The sequence below is a fragment of the Lactuca sativa genome, chromosome 8 (assembly GCF_002870075.4).
Source record: "Lactuca sativa cultivar Salinas chromosome 8, Lsat_Salinas_v11, whole genome shotgun sequence".
Taxonomy (NCBI): Eukaryota; Viridiplantae; Streptophyta; class Magnoliopsida; order Asterales; family Asteraceae; genus Lactuca; species Lactuca sativa.
Window position 1 is genome coordinate 62924565 of NC_056630.2, and position 10728 is coordinate 62935292.

Sequence of the window (10728 nt, forward strand, 5' to 3'; positions counted from 1 at the left end):
CATCAAAAATATTGCTAATTTTCGCAACCGCCTTAGGACAGGTTAACATAATCGCTCGGATGATGTTGTTTGCCATAAAAACTTTTTATGTTGTTTGCCGTAAAAACTTTTTGAGTAAACTGCAGATTTGGTCCATATGGTTTGTTGATTTATGTAGTTAGACCCATTGACTTTTATTCTTTTGGTTATGGTCCATCTTTTGTTATGGTTTTAGTCCCTCCCAAAACTAAAATGACTAGTCTGTCTTTATGCAATTTCTTTTTTCATTTTCTTTCTTTTACACTTTAAAAAAAAGCTAAAATAAAATACATACCCACTTCCTCCTCCTCATCCTCTATCTCTCTATCTCTCTCTCTCTCTCTCTCTATATATATATATATATATATATATATATATATATATATAGAGAGAGAGAGAGAGAGAGAGAGGTTCAAATGTGGATCCACATATATTGTGTGGATGTAGGGATCATTCTAGACCAAAATAATTCATTAATTAAATAGATATTATTCTCAATCAAATCCCTTGTTTTTAGCCTAATTATAGATATAATTATAATTTGTATTCATCTTTAACCCATATATAATCTCTAAACGTCTGACTTCATGTATATCATCTTCGTTCGTTTTTTTTCTTTGAAATTGCAATGGAGCATCCGAACAATAATCAAGATCAAGTACAAATTAATTACAGTTTGTGTTTATATAATTAACAAATTCAATACAATATGTGTTAGTATCATATTTTTTTTTCAACAACAACCAAACAACGATTTCAATGTTCAAATGGATCCTCCTCCGACGAATGCAAGTAGGATTCGAAAAAGAAGATGTTCGATTTGTAATAAGTTGGTGAATCATGACATATGAAATTGCCCATTTGCCAGAAAATCAACCTAGAACTTTAGTTGCTTGGAGTTTATGTTTCAATAAAAATACTTTTTTTCCTTATATGTATGGGTTGATTCTATCAAAGAATCTTTAGAAGCTTTAGGTATTTTCATTATGTAATTCAAATAAATTCATACATCATTTGATGTATGGGTAGATTTTATTATAGCAATTGGTTTTTTTTTAGTTTATATAATGAGCAATATCGTTTTTGTTTTGATGTTTCACAATTATGTTTGAATTATTCAACAATGCAAACTTAAATGTTCAATTCAATTTTAAATGTGATAATGCAATGTGAAGCTGTATGAATTTATACTTTGCGATTCTAAAAAAGAAAAGGAAGACAGATTTATAGTCTTACCATTTGAATATTGTTGTTTTAGAATTTTTGTAATTTAAATCGTTTACATAATTAATATACGTATTTAATAAAAGTAAAATGTTGATGCAATTCTGCCAGAATTATGGGCTTATAAGGATAACATAACCCATAAGTTCAATGGTACTTCGAAACAAAAGTGAAACAAAATTATATTATTGTGATTAGTATAATTCTGTTTATAAGCTTTTTATCATCAATTTGTTTATAACAGTCAGGTATTTAGTTGATAAAATACCAATATTGTAGTCATTCTATTAGAATTTCGTGTAATTACCATAATTTTTTTACATGAGTAATTTACTTTTGATTTCAGATCACCATTAAATTTTAGAGAATATATTCAATTTTTAGAACATAATCTCAAGGAGCCAAGTTACCAAATCTAAAACTAATTAACAAAATATTCTCATAAAACAAGATATTATCAATTAATGAATGATATCTTTAAAAAAAATAAACTAAAATCATAAAATTAATGAATGATAGCCCCTGATATCACGTATTATCAGTTACACCGATTTGGATTGTTTGTTCTTTAAAATACCTATTGATCAAGTTGATTTTATTCATTTTTCTATTCTTTTTACAGATCGGTGTATCTTATCATATTCATTCTAATGGAGGAGCAATTACTTTCAGTTGATGAACAAGTAATTCCTATAAATTATTAAGAACAACAAGAAGAGTTTGAATTTTCTGAGTATGATACACTTGACAATGTAAATTTGCAGATTGGTGATACTAGTAACATAAATGATTGTGTGTTTATTGTTATATATATGAAGTATATCATTTTTCATAATGTGTTCTATAATAAACATTTAAATGTCAATTATGAATTTGTTTCTTGCAAGGCGGTTATTCATATGCCAACCTTGGTTTTGACACACTCTACAACGACGGATTGTCAATTGGTGAAAGTAGTAAATCTAATGAAGGTGATTCTTTTAATTATTTAATGTTCCTAATACCAATAGAATTTAACTCCATATTTTTTAATTTCGTTCCTTTTATTAGCGGAATTTGAAAATGCAGAAATCGACAATTACTCATCTGATGACGATGATATAGCACATAATATCGATCTACTACGTGGTAACATATATTTTAACCCAATAATTTGACTGTATACATATTTATGATTTATTACTTTCAGAACAATCAGTTGTTGATCATGATTACGTTTCACCTGGTGGCTCACTGTATTGGACTCCCGAAGTATCTGATCATATTAAGCCAAAGATCAAATCAGTATATGATTCATATGTTGATGCTATTAGAATGTATAGAAACTATGCATTAGAAGCAGGATTTGATGTGAGACTTGAGGCTCTTAGAACATCAGCGTATAAAGTTATTACGGAAAGATAGTTATTCTGCAATCGTGAAGGCAAGCCCAACACTGGTAAAGTGGCTACTTTGGACATTCAACACAATAAGCCTAAAAGAAGAAAAGATTCATTCAGGGTGGATTGCAAAGCAAAGATTGTTTTAAAGATAATACCCGACATTGTAAATTATGTGGTTCATGATTTTACCAAGAAACATTTTCACGCTTTGTTTAGTAAGGAAACTATTCACTTATCACGTGCCAAGAGAATACTTGATTACACACAGGAAAGTTTTATTCAAAACATGTCCAAACAAAACATTGGTGCGACAAAAGCACATAGATTTTATACTGGCATAACTGGTTGTCATTCTGATCGAGGCTTGGTTTCTGATTTCAAAAATAGTACGAGAAATCTTAATTGTTTCATAGGTGGGAAGGATTCCAAATTTCTTGTTGACAAAATGATTGAAAGGAAAAAATATGTCACAAACTTTACTTTTGAGTGTAGAGTTGTCGACAATAAGCTAAATACACTTTTTTGGGTGGACGAGACAGCTAGGTTTAACTATAATGCTTTTGGGGATGTTGTATCACTTGATGCCATGTTCAACACAAATAGGTATGTTTTTATTATTTTTCTTACTTTATCTTCACTAAAACATGTAGTTAATTTTCATTTATATAAAATATATTTTCTATATAGGTATAACATGGTTTTTGTTCCATTCACTGGTATAGATAACCATAAAAAATGTGTAACATTTGGTGCTGCTCTGTTAAATAAAGAAGACTATGAATCTTACTCTTGGCTGGTTAAGGCCTTCTTGAAGACATTTACAAAACCACCTACATTGATACTATCATATCAGGATCCAACATTGTCCAAAGCTATTAAATAATTTATTCCAACGACACAATACAGACTTTGCATGTGGCATATAACTAAAAAGTTACCAAAAAAGGTACAATTTAATTCTCATACTTGTATAATAATTATATAACCATACTAATTATATCAGAATCATACCAGTTCATAAAGAATTGTCATTCTTCCATCACAATACAAACTGAATATAAACCATATCCTGCATTTCATTACATTACAAAGAAATTCTTATTCATACTAACATATCCATGTATTTTGAATAGATATCAATTGAAATTTCTACCAATCCAGAGTTCCGTAATCGTTTCCATGGTTTAATATGGAATTCTAAAATTGAACCACAAGCATTTGAGGCTGGTTAGGAATGTTTGTTGAGGGATTTCAATATTACAAATAACAAGTGGTTGAATGCTATGTACGATTTGCATAGATTATGGATCCCAACATTTTTCAAGGACATACCAATGTCTGGTCTTATGCGAACTACGTCATTGTCCGAAATCCAAAACTAGTCATTTCAAAACAATACCCCTTCTGGTTTGTATCTTGTCATTCTTATGATGTCTTTTGAGACTAATTTGGAACAAAAAAGACATAATCAAATTTTCAATGATTTTAAGACTTCCAACAGTTTTCTTAAAATAATCAAACATCTTCTATACGAAGTTCAGGCATCCAAACTGTACACTCGTACCATTTTTTACCAAGTTCAGGAAGAGATTTTAAAATCTGACGAAACCTATTTCCAAAAGTGTGTGTCATCTGAATATGGTGTTGACACAATTACTATATTGGAGAAAAAAACATTATCACTAGCCAAACTCAAAAGGAAATAAGTGATGAAACAGTGCAGGAATATCATTACGATAGAATTCTGAAGGATACTAAATTCAAGGTACATATGCTTTATTATTTTATAATATTTCATTTCATTTAAGTGAAATTTAATTACATCATCTCAATTTTTAATATTCCATTTTTTATAGGTTACACATTTAAGATTTAACAGTAGAAGATACATTCGTGTGCAGTTGCATGAATTTCGAACATGTTGGCCTTTTGTGTAGACACATTTTTGTGTTTTTAAATATTACAGTCATGTTGAAATTCCATCATGATACATATAGAAACGTTAGAGAAGGCATGTTATTCCAACAGAATTACTTAAAAGGCGATTCTCGGACTCCAGATATGACTTACATACCGACAAGTATGTCATTGAAATTTTTTCAATTGTTGATAATTGTGTATCAAGTTTGAGTCATGATCCTAAAAAGTTACAAGCATATCTCGATGATCAGCATAAGTTAAAGAAGAAATATATAGACAATTATCCATCAAATAAACTTCCCACCAAAGACAATGACTATAAGAACCTTCTAAAAGTCACTATTCCTGATGTGGTGGACATTGAGAATCCATCAGATATTCGGAACAAAGGTTATGGCAGTAGAGGGAAAAGATTGAAATCTAAGAAAGAAATGCTTCAACTTCAAGGATTGAAACCCAAGAGATTGTGCGCATCATGTCAACAGATGGTTAATCATTACAAGCGAAATTGTTCTCTTAAGAATAAAGATAACTAGTTTGCAATGACTTTTTTTATTCTTAATTTCTAGTTTTTTTGCTTAATAAACTATTGTTTAAATTTTTATTTTCCCGTTAACATAACACTAATTTTATCATATTTCAAATGTTTTTTTATTCATTTTACATTGGTTTAGAATTACGTTTAAAGAGCAATTTACCTTCATTTTAATAGAATACAATTTAAATGTAATATAGCATATATGCCAATATAATGTTTGTACCAAAATCTGATGTCTACTATAAATTACCAAAGGCTGATGCCTATTTTAAATACAAAATCCAACGTAACTCAATTTTAGACCATTCTAATAGAAAACAAAGTACACTTTATATTGAATACAAAGTTAACATCTTTCGATTTTTCATCATTTTATTAGAATACACATACTAAACATTTCAACACACCAAAAGATGATGCCTACTCCAAACTACCAAATTTTGAAGCCAAGTACACCAAAGCCAGATGCCTATGCTAACGACGGTTATAAACAAATTACAAGTTACCATCTAATATTGACATAACATCATTCTAACAGAATACATGAAATACACATTTCATTCTACCTAATTCAATAAAATATTTACATACTCTATTAGAATATGTACAATCACCACATCATAACTACCAATAATACCAATAGAACGGAAAACAACAGTTATCAAACATTCACCATTCTAATAGAATACACATACTATATTTCTCCTACAACCAATCAATGGTGAATACTACAAAATACCAAATTCTGAATGCCTACTATACCAAATTCGGATGCCTACTATATACATAGTTACAAATAAATTATATTTTACATTATAATATCAACTTAACATCATTCTAATATAATACACAAATTATAGTTTCCAAATTTCTAAATTCATTACATTCTTAATATATTCTAACAGAATATGTACATTCCCCACACACTATTTACCAGAACATTATCAACCATCCATTCTACATTTGGTGGAAACACTAGTTACTTTTTTATTCTACTAGAAATACAACATACAAAACATAAAAGATCAGTAAATTTCAAAAAGACTAGAATAGTTAAACTGTTAACCACATATTATGATTAAAAACTACCATCCATATTCATCCATAAAATACATGTTTTTGTAATTCATAATAAATACTACTTAATACCAAACCCTTCAAAAAAAAAACATACCAAAAAAAAAACAAATTCAGAAAACTTCATTTAACTTCTTAATACCAAAAAATAAAAAGGCTAATGAAACTGGACTGCAAAGTGAACATTGACGTCTTCTTCTTGTTTTCTTCCTTTTTGCTGCTAATTCTTGCATAAGTAACTCTCTTTCAAGTATATCAAGCTTTGAGAATTCAGCACAATCCCTCTTTAACATTTTTTTTATGCACATTGAATTTGGCTTTCATCATTCTAGCCAAATACCTGGTCCTTAAATTCATAAGTGCAACTGTATATGCATTCCCTTTTCCTGTAAATCCAGAATCCCATCTCCCTTCACCTTCTCCCATATAACTTTCCATGTGTCTTATAAGATATAATCCACAATTTGGTCACGGTTTCGCTACGCACCAACGAATGTTCATCACATGTGGTTCGGCTCCACTTAAAGCTTTTACTATTGAATGTTGTTGTACTGATAAGTAGTTGCACAAAAGTTTCAACTGTCATAATAAAATAAACATTTAATATAAAATAATAAAATAAATATATATTCAGTGATATACTGATTATAAATGGTTATATTATTGTACTATTACCAAAACCATAGGTGTTGTTCCATTCGGCTCACATGATCAATTATGAAACACTTTCATGTCCTCAGATCAAAACACACCATGTAATACATAGCCACATCCACTACCGGGATGAAAACCTGTCACAAACACACAAAATCTTAATATAAAATTCTCAAGAATGTGTAAAAAAAATTAATTCCAAATGAACTAACCAGCCCAACATCTTTCAAACTTGGTAACACTTTAAACTTATTAGTGTAAACTCTCAGCAATCCATCAAACAATCTGTATGTTTCGACTCCTACACCCGATTTGTTCAACATTTCACTAGTCTGTAACAATAAGAAAAACACAAACTTCAGTATTACACTAAATTATTTACATTGAAATTTAAAAAATATAATGTACATTCAATTCCATACCATAAATTTTGTGTCTAAGAACAATCTAACTATCGATCCTTTGTCCCTGTACTCCTCCATCTTATTAAGGAATGCTGCCCAACAATCTATAATTCTAGAATGGATATACACATCCCTCTTAAAATGGTACACGAATCCTTGGTCCAAAACTTCACCAACTCAAATATCCCAAATCGGGTCCCTACATATATAAATATATTAATAAAATTAATAATATCATATACTATATTATAATTAATGATTTTATAATATATTTTACACTAACCCATTATTTCTTTTAGATGCAAATATTGAAGTGCACATATCAATATCCTCATTCTTCAACTTATCACCAACTCTAATCACTCGTTCGATAAAAGGGGAATGAAATAGATTTGTAGATTTCTTTTCCTTTTTTTGCTTTTTACCATTATCATCTTCATTGGCAACATTGTTCAGCTCCTCATCTAGATTTCTTCCTTCAATCGAATTAAATCCTACCACAACAATTGGATTTTCATCTTCTTCTACATGTTTACTATTTGAAAACATCATCTCTATTTTACTTGCCATATCTATCATTTCATCCATCACTCCTGATAACTTATAAAACCGAGTCATTGCAAGATCATTTTGTGTCAATTCATTTTCCATACGTGGTTCCACATAACTACATCCTTCATCTATATCCTTTCCCTTACATATCAAACCTCTAATAGGTGACAAATTTCCTTGATATTCAATAACTTCTTTTCCATGGTATGGAATATCACTTACATTATCATTGTTCTTAACATAATCGTTCTCATTAAACAACCCATTCTTCTTAATTACCCACTCTTTCAGTACCTTACTGTCAGGAAATTTTTGCATACCATGTTTTAATGCAACTTCCATGTTACTCTTCTCTGATAGCAATTTACCATTACTGTGCTCCAATACAGCAGCAAATGCCCGCAATATGAATAATTTATTATACTTATTCTAAATAACTAAAGTAGTTAACAAAAATTCTTTAAGAATCAATTACCTTCTAATTACAGAACATGGTGTATTATAACTAATCAAAGCAAATTAACACTTAAAACAAAAAAAATTATCACAAAAAAAACCATAATATTGAATTTAAAACAATATTAACTCTACCTCAATGTCTCCATAAAGTTCGCATTCTTCCTCCTCTTCTTCACACCCCATTCTCTCATCATTTATGCTACTATCTCTAAATTGCCTCCCGAACCCTCCCAACTTAATTTCCATTTCTTGTATTTGTATCAGCACCCTTAACATATGCAATAAATGGTGTCCTTTTATCCAACTTTATGTTTTCATACCTCATGTTATAAACATATGATAGCTGAAATATAATGGATACATAAACAAAAAGTAAAAAAAAAAAAAAAAAAAAAAAAAAAAAAAAAAAAAAAAACTTTCAAATTAATAATTTATATTCAAATAATCACATTTAAATCAAAAATAATCAATCCCTTACCAATAACAAAGTAATAGGGCCCGAGTAGTAGCATGTTTTGTCATCCCTTCTCTACATATCCTTTCTAGTTCGTGGGTTGTCCAACATGTACTTACACCAATCAATCTTGGAAAAGTCCTTTACTAGAACTAACTTCTCAACCACTTTGATATTTTTGGTACCACCAACCATTGACTCTATGAAGGTGTTAATGAACAGAATAATAAAGTTCAACCTGAATATCATATTGTCTTCTTCTATACTTCTAATATGTTTCACATATGCTTCACCATGAAACTTCTTGTCTACATATTGTGCTTTCCATTCTTCCATAATCTCAATACCGGTTTCACAGTAAGGCATTTTACTCAAATCATCCCCTTCCATTGGTAAACCCATCATCTTATGCACCAACTCTTTTGTTATTTTAATCACTCCATTCTCCATCACAAGTCTATTACTTTCTGGATCGTACACAGCAACCCTGGTACAACATCCATATCTAACTTCAACAATGAACCAAATCCTATATCATAAACTGCTTTTTTTGTGTTGCTGACAACACTTTAACGACTGTATTAATCTTACTTGGTGCCATTCTTGTAGGCAGCCTTCTTAAACCCAGTGGATAGTCTCTTTCAATTTTTCTAATCTTCTCATTCACCTTCCTTACCTTCTAATTTTCATTTTGTTCATCCCCTCTACCCCAACTTTTTCATGTTTTCCTTTACATTCTCTTTTTCCCTCTCCTTCTACCTTTTTCCCTTCTAACAGATCAGGCACCTTCTCAACTTTTGTTTTTGACCTAAGTAACCTTTCTTCTATTAAAACATTTAAGGGACGAGGTTTTTTCTTCTCTGGGGTTGATCTTGATGAGTGGACGTTTCTTCTTTTTCACACTTGTACTTGGAATTACTATTGTTTCTACAATCACTGCATGACAAACAACATATTCAAATCATTACACTAACATTATAAAAAAATAACCATTTTCCATTCTACTAATATTCTTAATTAACATATAATACTTGGTAAACAGAGCATTGTAACGATGTTGGAAACTAATTAACCCAAAAACATTCTACAACATTAACCTTTGTTCAATAAAAAGTTCACCAAAATACATGAGCACACACACACTACAAAAAATTTCATTAACAAACAATATACAATTCTATAGGAATTTAATAATGAAACAAGTTCCTATACACAAGTTTTCTGAATGAAATATCATATTTGGAGAACAAACATACAAATTCTACTAGAATAAGTTTACATCCATAAGAAATTAAACATATATCATGACTCTAAACAAAAACAATCACTTTCAATTATTGATACTAACATTATGAAGGAACATATCATACCATCGAAACTACAATAGTATTCTACGTTCATACCAACACAAAACCCACAATAAATCTAATAGAGTAAACTATATTCCATTCGAATCTTACTGAATCCAGAAGAACAATAACCCAATATATTTTTCATATACCATTAAAAAAAAAGTTAACAACACAATGACAACAAACGGAACCAACTAATATCTCACAGAAAACCCATATGACAAAACCCTCAAGTTTTCGTAAAAAAAATCATAAAATTCTCATTTTTTTTTACAATACGCTTAATACCTGGAGTTGGGGAAACGAAATCATCATCATCGTTTAGATTTAAAGCACTTTTTGTCGTGTTCGTGAACTTAGACTTGAATGAAGTTGACCTTGTTCCTCACATTCTTCTAGAAATTGTATCACAAACAAACCCTATCGATCGTTTACGAAAAATCACGTTTCATATAAAAAAGCATTAACAATTGTAATACCTCTTCTGAAATTGGTTCTTCTTTCTTGATTATAAACAATCCTAAGAAACTTTGATCTGTGATAAAGACTAAGGTATGTTCTAATTCCGTTAATTTGGGGATTCTCATAATCTGTTACAAAATAACTTATATATTTCCTAATTAAATGGAATGGATTCCGTTCTCATTTAATAAACTATTTTAAATTAATACTTTTTTTAAATAAAAACAATTAC